Here is a 21,553-nt window from a genome sequence, read left to right on the forward strand (position 1 = left end):
CTCCCTCCATTTAAAAAAATGCTCTTCAGTCTTGCTATTAGCAAAACTAGATTTGATGGATCAGGAATTTGCTGTTTAAATGTAATACATCGGAAGATAAGAACCATAGAAATATGACTTTTTGTAACCTGAGCTCAGAAGAAATCTGATAAATTGACTAAATAGATATTGGGTAATTATAGGAATCACTACAGGGGTAAAGGCCCAGCCTCTCTGTTTTTTTTTCAAAGGACAAGTTAAGTGATCCCTACTTGCTTCCATCATCATGGTTATAGGACTTTTGAAATCTATCTGGGGGAGACCACAAATAGAAGAATGCTACCTATGGCTTCAAAATTATGGGACCCAGAACTCATGGCTACTTGCCTGAAGAGAAGACTGTCCAAGGAACATCGTACTTACATTCAGGATCGGTGGTCAATGCCCGAGAATGTGGGGCAACTGACAGGCATGGCTCAAGTCTACAGCTCTCCTTTTCGGCAACATCTTGGAAGCTTTGTCTTTGTTTCAGGAACCAATGGAGTGAGTGGCAGCTTCATCAGAACCTGCAGCTGAGAAGAGGCCAGGGACCAGTCGGTGTTTCCACCTCCACAGAAACACGGACTGCAGCTCTGGTGGCAATAGGGGAGAGAACAGAGTGAGATTCTGGAATGCTTCTCGTACTCATGGAACCATAACCCAACATAATGAGAGGAACAGAAAATTAGTTGTTGGGGCGGGGGGGAAGAGAGTCACTAATCTACAAAATAAGTATTACGCAATTGTATAACACATAACTATATAAAATGTAATTCCTAGAAACCTGTGACATTGTTAATCATTAAACAAAACATTCACCCTTCATAGCCAAACAATAAAAAAGTAGTTAAGGCCAGCTTACGACACCTGCAAATCCTATAAAGATATTGACCACATTAATAAACTTGAGGGCACCCTGATACTGTGTTGTATAAGTATTATATGGCCCCTTAATCATCTTCTCAAACTTATTAAGTTGCTAAATAATTCTATCAGCTGCTGGATGGGTTCACACACCCTTACATGGACACTTAAGTGTCGCCTTGGCTCAAATGGTAGCACTATTGCCTCTAAATCAGAAATTTGTGGGTTCAAGTCTTATTCTAGGACTTAAGCAGATAATTTAGAGGAGCACTACTGAGGAAGTGCTGCACTGTTAGAGGTCCCATCATTCGATAAAACATTACAGTGAGATACTGTTTATTCCTGTTGTCCAGGCAGATGTTCAAGAACCCATGGCACAATTTGAGGAACAGAAAGTTCTACTGGTGTCCGGGGTAACATTCCTCCATCAACCAGCACTGTTAAAAACAGATTAACTAGTTATTCATTTAACTGCTGTTTGTGTGATCTTTCTGTGTGCAAATTAGCTGTAATGTTTGCCTGCACAACAACACCACATCAGAATAATTCATTGTATATGAAGCCCTTTCGATGTCTCTGCGAGATGTGATAACATGATAAGACGCTATATAAATGCAAGTCTTTTTTCTTCTTTCTCCTAATTCCCAGACCCAGAATAAGTCTTCACTTGGACGGATCTGTCAGTGCAGTGGTATGGCCCCACTCAACAACATTTGACTCCACCGACAACCTTTGGCCCTGCCCTTGCAACCCTATAAGTATTTTGCTATACTCATATAAAAAGCCCAGAGCATTTTATTAATTTTTCAGAAAATATAAAGCTTTGTGTCGTTGTTGCAATGCAATTTTTACAAAAATATATCCTCTGACCTTGTGTCCTTTCCTGACTGGTTATGCTCTAAGCTGCATTCCTCAATCACACCAAATTGAGTGGTAGGAAGGGAGGGGAGAGGAGAAAACATCAGGCTGTGGAGAGGTTGATAATGGTGAATGTAAAAGGGGTTGTAGTGGTGCATGGGTGGTTAAAATTGAGTCATGGAAAGTATTGAAAAGTTTCAGATAGAAAGTTATGTGTTCCAGAGAATTTGGTGGTGGTGAATGGCGAGTATAGAAGAGGTTAGTGGGATGAGGTTTTAGCAGGAAAGAGAAAGTTAGTGAGGGAAAAGGTACTGGAGAAAGTTAAAAATAATGGCCCTGAAAATCCATGGACTTATCAGTAGATTCAAAATGGATGTAGAGCGGTTGGAGGGTTTCAGAGATGGATACAATGGAAGACCTGGTTACATTGGATCTCCACCCCTTTGTAAATTGTCCTGGGATTTCTACTGGGACAGGGGTGGGCGGCTGTTGTGTGCGGTCCCTTGCAGGCTAGCATGCTTAAGGTAGGTGGACCAGTGGGATGGTGCTATCCACTGGAATTCACATTAGTTCCACCACTGGTGCTAGAGGCAGGAATGTAGTACGTTTCTACGGCAGAGGTTGGGCCCACAAAAGTGTTCTCGGCCAGTCTCACGGCTTAGAATACTCCAAAACCCAGTGAAACTATTCTTCATATAAAGGGGCTGATTTCAAGTTTTTGCTGCTGTTTCCAACTGGATCGGCTAGCTTTGCAATCAAGCAGATGACCCCTTGGACTGGACATCCAAGATGCATCAATACTGGCTTTGCCACCACCAAGAACATGCAAATTTCTTGACCTCATGGAATCCAATGGAGTCAGGCTCTGGATCACCATTGGGTTGGAATTCCCACTCCGCCATTGTCATGGCGGTCAAACGGCATTGCGGGTTTTTGTTCCATATATATATATCGGAGTACTGGGAGTGGGGGTTGTCTTGGGAAGTTTCAGGATGTGTGGACTTAAAAAGAAAAGCACAAAACTGGGAGCAGAACTAAAAAGAGCAAAAGAGTTGCAATTAAAAAAACAAACATTGGGAGTGGGAATCAAAAAAAATGGCAACAGTGGAAGTGAGACTAATAGAAACAGAAACACTAGGACTGGGACTTGGAAGGAAACAACAGAGCTGTATCTAACAAATAAACATTAAGAGTGTAACTAAGAAAAACACAAATGCCTCAAATAACAATTTTTTAAAAAGCCTACAAACACAAAGAGTGGGACCAATAACAACGAGTAGAGCTGTACTTAAAAAGAAAGAAACAATGGGAATAGGAGTTAAAAGGAAACAGCAGAGTTATACTTAGAAACAGAAACACTGGGTACTACACCAAAAAGACCACAGAAATGCCACAAACAGGACTAAAAAAAAACACAAACAAAATGCCAGGGATTAAAAAGACACAAATCAATATGTTTTGGGACTCACACCTTTCCTGACTTTTTAACACTCCACTGCTTCAGCTTCATGCCCAGCTTTGTAAAGTTTGGAATGAGTGAGGTCGAGAAGCCAGCTGGAAGCTTGGTGTGGGGCCGAGATGGCCCGAATTTCTTTAAGTTTTGAATGGGGCCAGAAGAGAGCACAGCAGAATATGGAGTGAGTGAGCCACTGCTGGGAGCTAGGCCTCGATGGCCAGGAGCAGGGCATAGATAGACTAAGTATTTTAAATGTTGGAGTGAGGCCAGCATGGAGTGGGTTGCACAACTCACATTTAGTCAGAGGAGTGATTCTCTTACCTGTCTCTGTTGTGTTGCTGCTTTTCTCTCTTATTCTCTTTATCTCTTCTTGTGCTTGTCTCTGTCAACTGTCTTAGTAAGCTCCTCTTCATCTCTCATTATAGGTGAACGGTGGTGGGATGGTGGGTGGTGCATCATTGCTGGGGGGAGATAAACCACTTAAAATGCATTGCCAATTCACTTATCCTCTGCCCCGCATCCTGTTGAATCCCGGGGTCCATGAATACAGCTACTCGCTTTCCCATTGCCCCAACCACCCTTTCTACTCATTTAGATTCCCCCTCACTCCTTTGCCTTACTCTTACTGTTCCCCACCATCACCTGTATGGACTGCACCCACCATAATGTAAGAATTTTTATATATATAAAAATATAAAGAAAATATGTACTACGTATTATATGAGATACTGTATATACATTATTTAAAATTGTGTGTGTAAATTATATATAAATACCAATCTAATATAAATACCTTTTAGGATACAGTTCGCAAGAGCAGAGTTGTGTCGTTTTTTTCCCAAGGAAATTCATGTGTAAGTGATATAAGCCGGTTTTACGCTGAAACATTGCTACGAACATTTTTCCTTTATCATTTGCACCACTCCCGAGTTACAACCACCAAATCCCTACTTAGCTGATTAATATAACTTTGCGCCCCATACGAAAGACCAGAGAACGCAGGTTTCCTGCATTTATGCCAGTTCTGGAAGTGCGTAAATTTGTACCCAAAGTTTTAGGTGCAGCAGGACCCAATGTTACTATTTCTGGTGTTTTAAAGCCACATTCTCAATGACTTTTTTTATTTCTCATTACTGACATCAGTGGAAATAAAAATCAGGAGAGATGTAAAATGGGCTTCTGACTTGTTATCACCAATTTTACTCAATAGCACAAAGTCAAGATCTACCTCTGTAATTTATTTACCTTCTGTTTTTACTTTTCTTTTTGCTAATTTTATTTCTTAAAAATACAGACTTGTAGTTTCTAACCTGAGATGTACAGTCTGTCAGTTAGAGAAAGATCAGGAACGTACATTAATAACCTATATCCAGTGCATACCTCATTGGTAAAGGGTTCATAATTCACCACGGTGTCTGCTACTCCAGATTATTCTGCACATAAGGTCATGCTTTGGTTCCTCAGTCGTGTGGGCTTTCCTGTAGAAGTGGACCTGTGTTTTGAGCATGATAAAAAGATCTAGACTGAGCTCAGATTGTAACACTGCTAAAAAAATTGGATTCTCAGCAATTGATGTTTCTAGGCCTGAATATTTCTGTATTACATTATATCCATAAGACATTGTAGCTGTGCTAATGTACTGGAAGTTAAAATGCAGTTATGTCAAATACTTCTGAAGGAATTTCTTTAGTTTTGACATGAAGGCCTGTGTACGCTGCCAAGCACTATTGCCACCTTGAATTAAATATGAAGTTCAAAATTAGTTGATCTCTGTTTATGTCGTTACCTGTAACCATCAAGTGTTAATTGTTTGACCAAATACTTCAACCTTATGAAATGATATTGTATGCAAATTTGTCACTATGAGAAGAACAGAGCCTGTTGCCTGTAATTGACGCATGCATTAAGAACATATCATGCCAGATAGAAATTCCAAAATGCTTTGTTTCAGGTATGAGCACATCCCAATCTACTTGGGTGATAAAATAATTAACATTAGAATTACCATCCCATTCTGAAACAACTGGGAGTTTCCTCAAATAAGTTGGCCTCCACTTCAAAGGAAGTGATGGGTATACCTGGGCAGCAGCTGTAAGACACTCAGTTAAACTATTAAACCTTGCAGCAGTTGGAAAGAATTCTGTGGGCACAGAGACATGGACCTACAGAAAGATCATTGCAGGACTCAGTTTAAAGATTCTTAAAAAAACAGAATCTGCAGATCTTTGTTATTTTCAAGAAATAAATTGTGTGTAAGTTTGACATTTATTTTTGTTTCTGCATAGCTTTGTCTTTTGTAATAAATTCAACCGGTAGTTTCGCCTGGACTATATGATCTGACAGTGTGATCTTTTTTATACCTATTGAAGAGGACTGGAGTGCATGAGGGACAACCTATATGAATCTCCAATGCTAAAGAACTTAGTCGAGGGGTCACAGTAAAAGAGAAGGTAGTTGATATACTGGATGGGCTAAAAATTGATAAAGAGGAGGTACTAGAAAGGCTGGCTGTACTTAAAGTAGATAAGTCACCAGGTCCGGATGGGACCCATCCTAGGTTGCTGAGGGAAGTAAGGGTGGAAATTGCGGAGGTACTGGTGATAATCTTCCAATCATCCTTCGATATGGGGGTGGTGTCAGAGGACCGGAGAATTGCAAATGTTACACCCTTGTTCAAAAAAGGGTGTAAGGATAAACCCAGCAACTACAGGCCAGTTTTGCTTCGGCAGTGGGGAAACTTTTAGAAATGATAATCCAGGACAAAATTAACAGTCACTTGGATAAGTGTGGGTTAATTAAGGAAAGCCAGCATGGATTTGTTAAAGGCAAATCGTGGTTTTTGAATAGGGCAATTTTAACTTTAATGGAGTTTATATTTTTTGTTTTATTTTGAATGTAAATTCCTCTTGAGGTAACTGTTTTTTTTTAAATTGACGCTGAAACAGTAAGAGAATCAGTCCTTTATTGCATTTGATTCCACCTCACTCCACTGTGTCACTGCATCAACTGCAGTGGAAAATGTAATAAGGAACCTACCGCACCTCTCATTGTCCCATACAGTGTCAGTTGTAGGTGGGAGGATGTGCAGCTTCAGCTGCTGTTTCAGGGTACGAACTTTAGTATGGGAGCACAAGTGCTTTTCTGATTGTAATTAATGAAAGAGAGAGATTTAAAACAAGACATAACTGGTGATACGATGACTGCACTGCATCACTGGCTGCATCTGCCACTAATTTTCTTTCTAATTTTTAAAGGTTGTAAGTTAAAATTAATATGACCAATTGAAACCATATTGCAAAAGTTTGTGCTCCAGCTGTTACAACATCTGCTGTAGTGCCACTTTCTGTGGCACCCAACATGACTGTATTATAGGAGCAGGTTATTCCAGGAAGTAAGCCTGCCTGGGAACTCCTCAATGAGATGACAACACAGCATTACATAAGGAAAGAATCAGTTCCCTAACCTGGCTCAGTCAGGCTCCAGGCTAGCTTGTGTCATAGATGACTGTGTCTGTTATACACTGTTGTGTCTGTCATACACTGTGCCATGACAGTCTAGGAAGCAGACTGAGGTTCAATTAGGTGGGAACGTACAGCTACAATCTGCTTAGCCTTAAATATGCAAACTAGGGCCTCTAGTGGGATAGTAATGGTCCTTCTCTGCTTATAATTTTTAAAATAAATTAGATGCATATATTTTAAACAATTATGAGAGGTAAAAATACTGTATCAGAAATTCTGTCACCAACAGTTCCAAATCAAGGCATACGACTGTTTTTAATAAAGCACTTTAACTGTTGAGAACACTTATAATTCTAAAACTCAATTTTGCAAGGCTCCACTACTGCTGCAGGGCCTCAAAGGCAGCAGGCATGGGTTGGAAAATGGGGTGCACATCTTGTGTGCTTGATTCTCATCATGTCCAATTTTCCAAAGAGTGAATCTGGAATGGGGACCAGGAAGAAGCCATGCTCCTGGCATAGCCTCACCCATAAAAACTGGATGCATGAATGCTGAGCAGGCCAGGTCAGCTTTGTACTGCTTCTTAAAACCACTTTGCTATTGTTTAGATTGCTTTTCAAATACCAATTTTTTGACTGGGAGCATTTTTAAGCTTCTGCATTGAACATTTTGCAATTTTTTTTGGCACTCGGGTGATACCTTTTTGCACCTTGCTTTATTTCAGTCTGCTACACTTGCACTTTTTTTATTCATTCATAGGATGTGGGCATCGCTGGCAAGGCCAGCATTTATTACCCATCCCTAATTGCCCTTGAGAAGGTGGTACTGAGCCGCTGCAGTCCGTGTGGTGAATGTTCTCCCATAGTGCTGGTAGGTAGGGAGTTCCAGGATTTTGACCCAGCAACGATGAAGGAATGGCGATATATTTCCAAGTCAGGATGGTGTGTGACTTGGAGGGGAACGTGCAGGTGGTGGTGTTCCCATGTGCTTGCTGCCATTGTCCTTCTAGGTGGTAGAGGTCGCGGGTTTGGGAGGTGCTGTCGAAGAAGTTGGCGAGTTGCTGCAGTGCATCATGTAGATGGCACACACTGCAGCCACGATGCGCCAGTGGTGGAGGGAGTGAATGTTTAAGATGGTGAATGGGGTGCCAATCAAGCGGGCTGCTTTGTCCTGGAAGGTGTTGAGCTTCTTGTGTGTTGTTGGAGCTGCACTCATCCAGGCAAGTGGAGAGTATTCTATCACACTCCTGACTTGTGCCTTGTCGACGGTGGAAAGGCTTTGGGGAGTCAGTCGCTGCAGAATACCCAACCTTTGACCTGCTCTTGTAACCACAGTATTTATGTGGCTGTTTTAGTTTAGTTTCTGGTCAATGGTGACCCCCAGGATGTTGATGGTGGGGGATTCGGCGATGGTAATGCTGTTGAATGTCAAGGGGAAGTGGTTACACTCTCTCTTGTAAGAGAGCAAGTTCCTCCAGCAATACAGATAGCACCAAGGAAGGTTGGGAAGATGGGACTGGTTGTGTCAACTTCAATACTGTTGCATGATTTGGATGAGAAGGGCCACTTCATCGTAGTCATCACCTGCAGGTGCAAAGGCAACTTAGGTGCTATGTATCCTCCTGCTATTACCATAGGACCTATGTTTACTCCTACCTGGGCACACCTGATGAGATATGTTTTGTCACCTTCACTTGATTGCAAATACAGCAACTGAGCTATGCCAGCTGCTGCAGCCTGACTTACAGATGACCTCAAGGACTGGAGGTGCTCTTCCTGTTACTGTCAAGGTTACCAGGGCATTAAACTTCAATGTAACAGGATTCTTCCAAGCCATCACAGGTGACATCTGCCTGATAAGTCAATTTGCAGTTCATTCCTGCATAAAACAAGTGAATGATGATATGCTTGCTAGGGAAACATCTTTATCATTTTCCCTGTAAAAAGGACACACATAAATGGAAAGGGCACAGAACTTTCATCACCTGAATGCAGGATCTTACAGAAGGAACCCAAGTGGCCATTATGGTTCTTCATGACAACCCCAATGCTCAGATGAACATGAACAGGTACCACTCAATTAATGTGCAGGTGGTTTCCAACCACAAAAATGTCACCCTGCGTATTAATGCCTTTTATCTAGGGGACATCCATGATTCTTTTGTTCTGCAGCAGTGAACACTGCCCTACATTGTTCGAGGGTGCCGAGCAAATAAATGGATGGCTATTGGGAAACTATAGCGAACCTTTGCACCTATGGCTCAGGACCAAAATTAGAAACCACCACACTGCAACAAAGTGCAGATACAATGAAATCAATGGCAACACACGAGTTGTTGAAAGCAACAATTCCATTGCTTATATCACTTGGTAAGGTGCTGCTCTATAATCTATCGAAGGTGTGCAAAATCATTATTGTCTGCTGCATGCTGCACAATTTTGCCCTTCAAAGAGGGATCATCTTCTGCCCCTGCCATAAACTCTGTACTCTTGCTCCTGATTCGATCCCCCCTCCTGGCCATTGTCTCAGTCTGAACCAGACTGTTAGCAATCTCAGCACCCCAGTTTTCCCGAGCTGAGCTTCCGAACCCATATACTCTCCATGACAAATACCGCCTATTTCCACCTCCGTAACACCACCCGCATCCGCTCCTGACTCAACCCATCTGCTGCTGAAACCCTCATCCATACCTTTATAACCTTGTGCCAACAAGCAGATCAATATGGAACTCTATTCCTCCTATGTTTATCCTTCAATTCCAATGCTCTCCTGGCTGGTCTCCCATTCTCCACCCTCTGTAAATGTCATCCAAAACATCTCTGCCTATATTCTATTCCTCACCAAGTCCCGCTCACCCATCACTCCTGTCCTTGCTGACCTACATTGGCCCCTGGTCCCCCATTGCCTCAAATTTGAAATTCTCATCCCCGTATTTAAATCCCTTAATGTCCTTGCCCTTCTCTATCTTTGTAACCTCTTCCAGCCCTACAACCCCGCTATGAACTCTCCATTCCTCTGACTGTAAGCTCTTGTGTAACCCCTCATCCTCTGCCCCACCTAGACGGCCGTGCCATCAACCATGTATGCACCCTGCTCTGGAATTTTCTCCCTAAACCTCTCCACTGCCCTCCTCCTTTAAGGCCCTCCTTAAAACCCACCTTTTTGACCAAACTTTTGGTCACCTCCTAATATCTCCTTCTTTGTTTTGATGTCCATTTTCATCTGATTATGCATCTATGAAGCACCTTAGGATGTTTTTCTACATTAAAGGTGCTATATAAATGCAAGTTGTTGTTGGATGAGCATGCAACTACAGGATGAGAGTACCAAGAAAGAAAAAGAGGAAGAGATGGAGCGTAGCCTGAAACTGCTAGGGAAAGCTACTTCCGATAAGTGACACTTACTCCTATCTGCCATCTTTCATCAACCTATGATAAATACACAATGGAAGCCCTACAAATAGCATATTCTCTATACTCATGCTGACCTGTCAGGTTGCCTATCATACCCAGAACTTTGAGCCTTTCCTTTCCCTCCAAACTACATTGCAATCCAAAATGAAAGGGGGAAAACATTTCAGAAATTATTACTGTGCCTACGGAACAGTGAAGCAAACTATTTGCTACACCCATGCTTCCCCTTGGTGATTGTGGAAGGTGTGCTTGATCTGCTCCTTAACCTTGAGTTGTGCCAAAGTACTCTCCAACTGCGAGAAGCAATTGTTGTGGCAGATAGACCTGGCGTGCTGTGAGTCTACTGGGATGGTCATTGCCATAGCTCTCTAGGGTGAAGGGCTCCAGATGCTCCTGCAACTATTAAGAGCTGTGTATGATAAGCAGCTATGGTTGCCAGTGCCTGCCCTTTCTCTGGCATTTGTTCTCTGCTTAGAGGGATCTGGCTTGAGTGGGAAGATATGTGCCCCTTGAGCGAAAGCCACATCTTGGATCTTTCTGAAGTCAGGCCACTGGTGCTCAGCAATTCAAATGGAAGATTAGTGGGCTGCAATTAAACAGTTGATAGGGTATCTCCAATGTGGGTGAAGCCCACTGTCACTACTCTTTCCAAGCGAGACCCTTTTCTTTCCAAGTCAGCAATGATCAACGTGTGCAACTGAGAGCCCAAGGGGCAGACACAATGTTTGCGAGAAAACGCTATTCTGCGATTGTTGCTCCAGTGTCGCCTTTATAGGTCAATTAAAAAAGGCACAGTGTGGGACTAGAATCAAGTGGAAGGTTCCTTTCTTGGGTTGGATTGAACAGTTTTCATCCAAAACATCATAACTTATCTTTTCTCTTTACAGATACTGATTGACCTACTGTGCATTTCCAGAATTTTCTATTTTTATTCCAATTTTCCAGTATTTTCAGTTTTGAGAAAAATGGAATTTGATTTATTCACAATAAACCAATAAGTAAAAACTAATCGCAGAATACGATACTCATTAAATATCAAGAACGTCCCAGGAATTCGACATTTAAGGTAAACCAACAGCCCTAAGGATAAGCATATATTTCATACGCGATCCTGAAGAAAGGTTAATGTTTTGGATAGGCAGAAACCATTTCCACCCCTCGCAACCCTGCCTTTTCTGTGGGGGTGGGAGGAGGAAGGCTGCACTGTACTTGCAACCAATTGTTATACTTCAGATTCCCAGCATTTGCAGTTTGTTTCACTTTTATATAATGCAGCTCTACTGGAGTATATGTGTCAGCATGTCTACGAGTTTATGAAACAGGTAGGGCTGTAGTGTGGAATATGTGTATTTGTGTATGTGAGTTCACGAAGCAGGCAGGGTCTTTTGTGTGGTATATGTGTGTTTGTGTATGTGACTACTTGAAACAGGCAGGGGCTGTAGTGTGGTATATGTGTGTTTGTGTATGTGAGTTCACAAAGCAGTCAGGGGCAGTAGTGTGGTATATGTGTGTTTGTGTGTGTCAGTTCACAATGCAAGTATGGGCTGTAGTGTGGTGTATGTGTGTTTGTGTATGTGAGTTCACGAAGCAGGCAGGGGCTGTAGTGTAGTATATGTGTGTTTGTGTATGCGAGTTGATGAAGCAGTCAGGGTCTGCAGTGTGGTATATGTGTGTTTGTATATGTGAGTTCACGAAGCAGGCAGGGTCTGTAGTGTGGTATATGTGTGTCTGTGTACGTGAGTTCACGAAGCAAGCAGGGTCTGTAGTGTGGTATACGTGTGTTTGCATATGTGAGTTCATGAAGCAGGCAGAGTCTGTAGTGTGGTATATGTGTGTTTGCGTATGTGAGTTTACGAAGTAGGCAGGGTCTGTAGTGTGGTATACATGAGTTCACGAAGCATGCAGGATCTGTAGTGTGGGATATGTGTGTTTGTGTATATGAGTTTACGAAGCAGGCAGGGTCTGTAGTGTGGTATATGTGTGTTTGTGTATGTGAGTTCACGAAGCAGGCAAGGGTCTGTAGTGTGGTATACGTGAGTTCACGAAGCATGCAGGATCTGTAGTATGGGATATGTGTGTTTGTGTATGTGAGTTTACGAAGCAGGCAGGGTCTGTAGTGTGGTATATGTGTGTCTGTGTACGTGAGTTCACGAAGCAAGCAGGGTCTGTAGTGTGGTATATGTGTGTTTGCATATGTGAGTTCATGAAGCAGGCAGAGTCTGTAGTGTGGTATATGTGTTTTTGTGTATGTGAGTTTATGAAGCAGGCAGGGTCTGTAGTGTGGTATACATGAGTTCACGAAGCATGCAGGATCTGTAGTGTGGTATATGTGTGTTTGTGTATATGAGTTTACGAAGCAGGCAGGGGCTGTAGTGTGGTATATGTGTGTTTGTGTATGTGAGTTCACGAAGCAGGCAGGGTCTGTAGTGTGGTATACGTGAGTTCACGAAGCATGCATCAAAGCAGCATTTGACCGAGTGTGGCACCAGGGAGCCCTAGTAAAATTGAAGTCAATGGGAATCAGGGGGAAAACTCTCCAGTGGCTGGAGTCATACCTAGCACAAAGGAAGATGGTAGTGGTTGTTGGAGGCCAATCATCTCAGCCCCAGGACATTGCTGCAGGAGTTCCTCAGGGCAGTGTCCTAGGCCCAACCATCTTCAGCTGCTTCATCAATGACCTTCCCTCCATCATAAGGTCAGAAATGGGGATGTTCACTGATGACTGCACAGTGTTCAGTTCCATTCGCAACCCCTCAGATAATGAAGCAGTCCGAGCCTGCATGCAGCAAGACCTGGACAACATCCAGGCTTGGGATCATAAGTGGCAAGTAACATTCGCGCCAGATAAGTGCCAGGCAATGACCATCTCCAACAAGAGAGAGTCGAACCACCTCCCCTTCACATTCAACGGCATTACCATCGCCGAATCCCCCACCATCAACATCCTGGGGGTCACCATTGACCAGAAACTTAACTGGACCAGCCATATAAATACTGTGGCTACGAGAGCAGGTCAGAGGCTGGGTATTCTGCAGCGAGTGACTCACCTCCTGACTCCCCAAAGCCTTTCCACCATCTACAAGGCACAAGTCAGGAGTGTGATGGAATACTCTCCACTTGCCTGGATGAGTGCAGCTCCAACAACTCTCAAGAAGCTCGACACCATCCAAGATAAAGCAGCCCGCTTGATTGGCACCCCATCCACCACCCTAAACATTCACTCCCTTCACCACCGGCGCACTGTGGCTGCAGTGTGCACCATCCACAGGATGCACTGCAGCAACTCGCCAAGGCTTCTTCGACAGCACCTCCCAAACCCGCGACCGTTACCACCTAGAAGGACAAGGGCAGCAGGCGCATGGGAACAACACCACCTGCACGTTCCCCTCCAAGTCACACACCATCCCGACTTGGAAATATATCGCCGTTCCTTCATTGTCGCTGGGTCAAAATCCTGGAACTCCCTTCCTAAAAGCACTGTGGGAGAACCGTCACCACACGGATTGCAGCGGTTCAAGAAGGCGGCTCACCACCACCTTCTCGAGGGCAATTAGGGATGGGCAATAAATGCCGGCCTTGCCAGCGACGCCCACATCCCGTGAACGAATAAAAAAAAAAATGCAGGATCTGTAATGTGGGATACGTGTGTTTGTGTATGTGAGTTCACGAAGCAGGCAGGGGCTGTAGTGTGGTATATGTGTGTTTGCATATGTGAGTTGATGAAGCAGGCAAGGGCTGTAGTGTGGTATATGTGTGTTTGCGTATGTGAGTTCACAAAGCAGGCAGGGGCTGTAGTGTGGTATACGTGAGTTCACGAAGCAGGTAGGGTCTGTAGTGTGGGATACGTGTGTTTGTGTATGTGAGTTTACGAAGCAGGCAGGGTCTGTAGTGTGGTATATGTGTGTTTGTGTATGTGAGTTTACGAAGCAGGCAGGGTCTGTAGTGTGGTATATGTGTGTTTGTGTATGTAAGTTCACGAAGCAGGCAGGGTCTGTAGTGTGGTATATGTGTGTCTGTGCACGTGAGTTCACGAAGCAAGCAGGGTCTGTAGTGTGGTATATGTGTGTTTGCATATGTGAGTTCATGAAGCAGGCAGAGTCTGTAGTGTGGTATATGTGTTTTTGTGTATGTGAGTTCACGAAGCAGGCAGGGTCTGTACTGTGGTATACGTGAGTTCACGAAGCATGCAGGATCTGTAGTGTGGTATATGTGTGTTTGTGTATGTGAGTTCACGAAGCAGGCAGGGTCTGTAGTGTGGTATATGTTTGTCTGTGTACGTGAGTTCACGACGCAAGCAGGGTCTGTAGTATGGTATACGTGTGTCTGTGTACGTGAGTTCACGACGCAAGCAGGGTCTGTAGTGTGGAATATGTTTGTTTGTGTATGTGAGTTCACGAAGCAGGCAGGGGCTGTAGTGTGGTATATGTGTGTTTGCGTATGTGAGTTCACAAAGCAGGCAGGGGCTGCAGTGTGGTATATGTGTGTTTGTGTACGTGAGTTCACGAAGCAAACAGGGTCTGTAGTGTGGTATACGTGTGTTTGCATATGTGAGTTCACGAAGCAGGCAGGGTCTGTAGTGTGGGATACGTGTGTTTATGTATGTGAGCTCATGAAGCAGGCAGGGGCTGTAGTGTGGTATATGTGTGTTTGCGTATGTGAGTTCACGAAGCAGGCAGGGGCTGTAGTGTGGTATATGTGTGTTTGCATATGTGAGTTCACAAAGCAAACAGGGTCTGTAGTGTGGTATACGTGTGTTTGTATATGTGAGTTCACGAAGCATGCAGGATCTGTAGTGTGGTATACGTGAGTTTGTGTATGTGAGTTCACGAAGCAGGCAGGATCTGTAGTGTGGGATACGTGTGTTTATTATGTGAGTTCACGAAGCAGGCAGGATCTGTAGTGTGGGATACGTGTGTTTATTATGTGAGTTCACGAAGCAGGCAGGATCTGTAGTGTGGTATATGTGTGTTTGTGTATGTGAGTTCACGAAGCAGGCAGGGTCTGTAGTGTGGTATATGTGTGTTTGTGTATGTGAGTTCACGAAGCAGGCAGGGGTGGGACTATGCCTTACCCACAATACCAGGCTCTCGTTTCCGTTCGCGAGGAGAGCAGGTTCCTGGTTACTCAGGCTGGGAGGAGGCGGCGGCTTCTCGGGATCATTTCTTTTCCCCTCTTGTGCCGGAGTCATTGGTTTCGGGGCCCTAATCCGCTGCTGCACATATACATGGGTTAATCGGTGAGTGTCGGGCGACGCTCGCCCTTTCGCTGAGGTACTTTGTTGATTTTTTTTTTGTTTTGATCCTCCTGGCCGTCGTCGTCGGCGGGTCGAAGGGTTTAAACCCGGACTGAGTCCAGCCTCACCCGCGGGGCCAGAGAGCTGGGGGAGGGGGCGAGGCGGTGCGTTGATTCCTGCTGCGTCAACGCCCGTCTTTCGGCTCCAAAAGCCCCTTGGCCTCAGCCGAGATGGAGCCAATTCCCCATCGCCCCCCTTCCTCTCCCCCCTTTCCCTCCGGTTCGGGCCAAAGTCGGGGAGAGTTGAAGTGCGGTTAAAAAGTGCGGGGAGAGCGCGGTGTGAGGCCGAGGCCGCGGCCTGGCCGGGTATTGTCTCCCCCTGAAGCCTGACTTTGTTTGGAGAGAGCTAGTGTCGGCTGAAGGGATTATCCAGCAACCCAGACTTAAACCGGCAAATGCAAAACAGCTTAACTGTCTGGTCCTGTTAGAGAATTTCCTCTTATTTTTATTTCAGTATTTTTAACGAGTACACGTTAAAAATAAATCTGGGTAACTTCTTTTAAAAATCCACTTGGCGCTCCATTTTATTACGTAAAAGTCATATTTGGAAGAGTTTGTGGTGAAAACTATTAGGCTGTACACATGATTTCGCCCATGTGCTGCTTCCGTTTTGTTGCTGATAAATATAGGAAGGGTGATTTGGATTAGATTCTTCATCCTTAAGTACTTGCTGTGAACGGTGGGATTTTGTAAGTAACAGGTAGCATGAAGAAGTGAAATCCACAGCTTTTGTAGATGGTGTTTAAATGCAGAAAGCAAAATTAGATGCCTGTATTTTTATGTATTTACGTACTCCTTTCCACGATAAAATAAATACAAAAATCCTTCACTTTTTTTTACACAAATTATTTGAATCTTTTGGTTTTCTTACTTTAGTATGTTAAACTTAAACTTAATAAGTAACATTAAGTTACAAAATTATTTGATTACATGTGTGACTTTATTACACAAGATAAATGCATAATGCACCTATAATGGTGAATACACTGACTTGATTATATGTAGCATAAAAAGAAACATGCAAATATTGGAAATCTAAAAAAAATTGGAAATATGTAGCAAGTCAGCCAGCATCTGTAAAAAGAAAAGTTGGATGTATACTTTACATTGGAACCAAAAAAGCAAGCATTGAAGTAAGAAATTTTTTTTTGAAGTACAATATTTTTAGGTTGATTTAGTTGGGTTGATTTATTAGCTATGTTATTAATAAAAAAATACATCCATCTAGTGGGGGTTTCCACTTTGGTAGGAAAACCTGATACATTGGCTACCAGCCATAGCTGGGGTGTTGTTTGCCCACATCCTCCATTCTGTTGGCACAAATGTGCTCCAGTAGCTCACGCACACAAACACACATTTGCAGTCCTGCTCAACCGCTTCCTGGTTGGAGTTTCCAGAGAGCGCAGAGATGTCCCAGAAAGGGCTTCCCCATTCTTTTAAATGTTTCACTGCTGGGGCCCTAAAATAATTAGTAAAATGTGCTGGTTTTCACAGTTGATGTTTTGTATAGTAGTTGCTGTGATACTAGGGTTTAATAGTTTATGACAGAAATGATTGGTTTTGTCTTGAGGATGTTTTGTAGGGCATACAACAGAAGTAATTTTTACAGTAACATTTGTTTAATTTCATGCAAATTTACACTTAACTAGTAATTTGCAAATAAACAAATCCATGTAGAAGGCTTTAAAACTGAATGCTTCAAATTTGGGGAGGGCATTAGATGCACATTGCAGTGGCTGTTCTGTATAATTAACTTGTTTTGTGAACTTTTTTGTTGACTTTGTACAATTGTGGCACTTGGTATACGTGGCCATTTAAGGAAGTTTATTGGTTCATATATGCAGGTGATTACGAACCCAAAGAAACTATACAAAAGTAAATTTATAACAGATGGGATGTGGTGATTATTTTTAAAGGAAATTATGGGTTGAGGAACTGGTGGCCAAGTTGGAGAACTAAACAAACCCATACTTTGCTAGTTCAACAAAATTGGCACAAGATTTAATATCACATCCAGGATTCTTCTGCCAGCAATATTGATCTGTGCTCTGCATCAGAAGGCCTAGTCAATAGATGAAAAACATGTTATATCAGTCTACTGGTATCAAGTAAAGTTGCCTAAATGCAGCATCTGCTAAACTACTCTGCATCCATATCCATTTTTTTGTTCCCAGTTTAAAGAAATTACTAAACTCAATTTGAATATTAGAAGTGCTATTTGGTCTGTTGTAGGCAACAAATATACCAGATGGTGAAACCACGAGAGATCTGGGAGCTAGGGAGGCCAGGAGGAGGTCCTGAAGCTATTCCCATGGATCTTTTTGAAAAGATTTGCAGTAAATTGGTGTCAATATTTAAAATGTTGTGAAGCTATGTAAATCTGCATATTTTATTCTGTTGCTGGGAGAAAACTAGGCTGATATTTGTCCAATGAGGGGCACAGATTAAAAGCTATACTCTGTGTTTGGCTCAATGTATTAATGGGTAGAACGAGAACTTAGTGTTGTGGTCCATTAATACTCCCTGGTAGGGGGGAGGGGGGAAATATTTTTGGAATGCAGAGTATTTGAACAAATGCATTCTGTATGTTTTTGAGAAGAGGACTTAAGTATTACATTTCTGTTCATTTGTAAGTATCTTTTTTGCTTTTTTTCCCCTCAAATTTTCATTGATTCCCTTTCCTATGGTTCCAACTTTTTTCCTTATGACTTGATTATAGTTTATGAAAATATGAATTAAGGTGCATGCTGCACTTCAAGGTTGTGTTCAGGCAGATTTCTGCATCGTAGTGAAACAATATTTAATGCGACTCAATTATTTAAAATGTTAATTGTATGAAAGACACAAAAGTTCATAATCGGAATAGCTCACTGAAGTAGAATGGATTGGAGAGATTATTTTAGGAATGGTGACGGACTGTCACAGCTCGATTTGAATAGTCCAGTGTGTGCTATGTAATATGGGTTTGTAGTACTTAACTGTGTATTGTTCTTGAAGTAAGCACATTCAGACAACAAATAGTGCCTCCGTTTCAGCTATACTTTGTATCTTGGAATGTAGTATAAATTCTGACAAAAGAACACAATGTGTTTGTCACCTCAAATTGATTTGTACTAGAAATGTCCACTCCATCTATGGTTTGATGCACATGGTCAAGCCATGACAACAGCAGCTTCTAATACTGAACACAACTATCTTTGAGGGGATCATCTATAGTGAATCGTGATGTCAGACTAATCCACTGAATTTTGCAATCCCTTTGGTATTCCGGAGGAACTGCAAAATTGTATATATTTGCAAGTTTATTGTAAAACAACGGCAGCAAGATGTACCGATACTTTCCCAGAATTTTTCCCAGTTGGGAACTTTTGTGGTGAAAGATTTTTTAATTGTGTGCAAGTGGGTGTTTCCCATTATAAATTTCCTGTTCAAAATGGGTGGAGTGGGGGAGGAAACCAATATGACTAGAACACCCACTAAGGGAGAACCCTGCTAACTGTCAGTTCAGTGCTTGAACTGATTGTGGGAACCTTTTGAAGAAATAAAAGTTGCCTTTTAGCTTTAGTTTTCAGGTGTTGTGGTTTGAGACTGCCAAAAACTTCACAACAGGAAGAAAACTATTTCTTCTGAAATTTTGGATGAGTGCTGCTTATGGGTTCATGCAGTCCACTCAAACAAGAGGAACATTCAAGGGAAAGTCTTGGATGTAATCCTTAGTCCAAAAATGTAATAAAATCACTCTGAGCACTTTGAAGTGTACCAACTCATTAGATAGTGATATTACAAAGCATCTTCTATTCAAGTTATTAGAGAAATGTAAATGTATATTTCCCATACAAGCAAATGTTGCCAAATGGGGAGAAGCTAAAATAATCCCTGCATTCCCTTTGTTTCCTGATGCAAAAACCAGCAGAGTATCTTTTTTGGCTTTACTGACAGGAAAATTTTTATTCCAGTGATGCTTGGAGCAGTATTGAATCTTTCTGACAGAAATACATAGAAGTTAAAGCACGGAAACAGGCCAATCGACCCAACCAGTCCATGTTGGCATTTACCGTCCACAGTGCAAATAATCCCAATTCCAATCACATTTACCCACCCTGTTCCCATTTCCCTTCGTCCCCCTATCCAACCTAATCTGGAATGTTAACATAGTTTCTGCCTCAACCACTAACCCTGGAAGTGAATTCCACAGACTCAACTCTGTGTGAAGAAGTTTTTCCTGCCCTCTGTTGTAAATCACTTACATTTAATCTTGCATCTATGGCTCCTCAACTACTGAATACAGTCTGCTTCTATCTACCCTGTCCCATCCTTTTTTATTTTAAACACGTCTGTTATATTGGCCCATAATCTATATTGTTCTAACAAAAGACCCAATTTTTCAAGTCCTTCTCTGTATTTGTATTTCCTCATACCAGGCAGCATCCAAGTGTATCTGTGTTGTACCCCCTCTAAAGCCTCAAAATCTATCCTATAGTGTGAAGCCTAAAATAGTACACAGTACTCTAACTGAGGTCTAATTAAGGGTCTATATAGAAACATTACCTCTTGGCTTTTATATTGTGTACCTTAGTGTAGCTAAACGCATGGCCTCCTTTGTACTTCAGTTTACTATGATGTTTGGGTACCTTTTAGAAAGCAATAGCAGCTTAACAGCAATGCATTTTTTTAAATGAAGAAATGTAAGATAATTCAAAGTGGAACTTCCATTTTCTGATATCGTCCATCTGATGGATAATGGAAATTGGCAGCTAAGAGTCTTCAAAACTTGGTCTTGTACGGATACCTCAGGTATGAAGTGAAGACAAGTGCAAAAAAAATAACAAAATAAATATTAGTTTTACTCAGGAAAATGAGAAAATATAAATAAAATAAATATGTTATGCTTTGCAAAGAGGCAATGTCTTGCACAAGATTTTACCGTTGGAAAAATTCTGGTGCATGTTTGGCAAGGGTGATAATTAGAGTACATATATTTGGCGATTGCACTGTAATCTCATGTAGAACCATTTCAAAAGAAATATATGAAGAGGATGATATGAAAGCTGAGAGTAGTTAATTCTGAAGTCAATCGCACATCTTCCAAAGTTAGTTTCATTATAGTTACATTTCACTCTGTTATGAAATTCTATACACATTTCAGAGTGTTTCTTCAAAGTCTAAGTGGCACTACAGTAGCAGAAGTGAAATCAAATTTGCATATTTGTAGGCTCATAAATTAGATTGCAGCATTTAAGTTGTAACTTTGAAGAAACTAGTTTTCAGTGTATATGGTATTTAATACATCTTTGGATAGTTAGATTGGTCGTTTTGAACTGAATTCTCCACAGACAAGGAAGTGGCAGTCTCATCATTTTACTGTAACCGTACTTGGCAGCCTGCACTATGGCATGATTATACTATGCAACTGTTATACATAATGCAAATGCATCATGTTACTCTGACCGACTTCTACAGAGTTGGCATTTTCTAAATAGAAATCCTTCTTAAATAGAGGGTCTCCTGGATTCTGACAGTTCAAATTGTACCTGAGGCTAGAAACTTAAAAACACAATTCTGGAACAACTTTGCCATCTATTGTCCTAAAATGTTGTAAAGGTTTATTATGGAGGTAATGGATTATATGTGTATTTCCAACGGAATGGATAACGCTTTTAGGTGCCTGGTACTAACTTCAACGCCTTTTAGAAATTCCTGTAATTCCTCACATTGCTTGGTTGGGAAGCCTTTCAGGAGGTATGCTTATTGTGAAGAAAGATGGATGGAGTGTGTGCTACTTTCTCTAAAGGTAATATTTAACTTCAGTTATTAGCTATAGAGTTCCAAGAGAATTGTGGCTTTTACCATTGAAGTTCAGTGTGAATCAAGTGACAAGCTCTAAGCTGCGGGGCTAGTCTGCTGGAGCTTTCTCTTTTTCTTCTCTCTTCTCCCTTCTGAAGGTAGTGACTCATGCTGGGGTATAGTTACATGGGTACTGGCAGCCCTCCAGTGCCCCGCCCAAATGAGCATTTTTCATATGTGAGCCAAGACAGTGAGTGTGGAAGGCTGTTTGAACAGTGGAGTGAGGGAAGAAAAAGGATGCATCAGAACTGAGCCCGATCCTATCCACATCTAATATCCACCTGTGTGCACTTTTTTGCAGGGGTCATTGGATTGCGTTCATAAGCTTGAAACCTGTTTTTTTCCCC

At 42.1% G+C, this 21,553-nt stretch overlaps 1 protein-coding gene across 3 annotated transcripts in view; it reads left to right on the forward strand.

The window, feature by feature from the left end:
• Positions 1-15,181: 15,181 nt before the first annotated feature.
• Positions 15,182-21,553, forward strand: part of LOC137335232 (zinc finger and BTB domain-containing protein 46-like) — an 84,843-nt gene continuing 78,471 nt past the window's right edge. For all 3 annotated transcript variants that reach the window (XM_068000482.1, XM_068000480.1, XM_068000481.1), the window contains exon 1: positions 15,182-15,306. The gene's annotated coding sequence lies outside the window, so the exon portion shown is untranslated. The remainder of the gene's footprint in view (positions 15,307-21,553) is intronic.

Source organism: Heptranchias perlo, chromosome 19, assembly GCF_035084215.1.
Source record: "Heptranchias perlo isolate sHepPer1 chromosome 19, sHepPer1.hap1, whole genome shotgun sequence".
NCBI lineage: Eukaryota > Metazoa > Chordata > Chondrichthyes > Hexanchiformes > Hexanchidae > Heptranchias > Heptranchias perlo.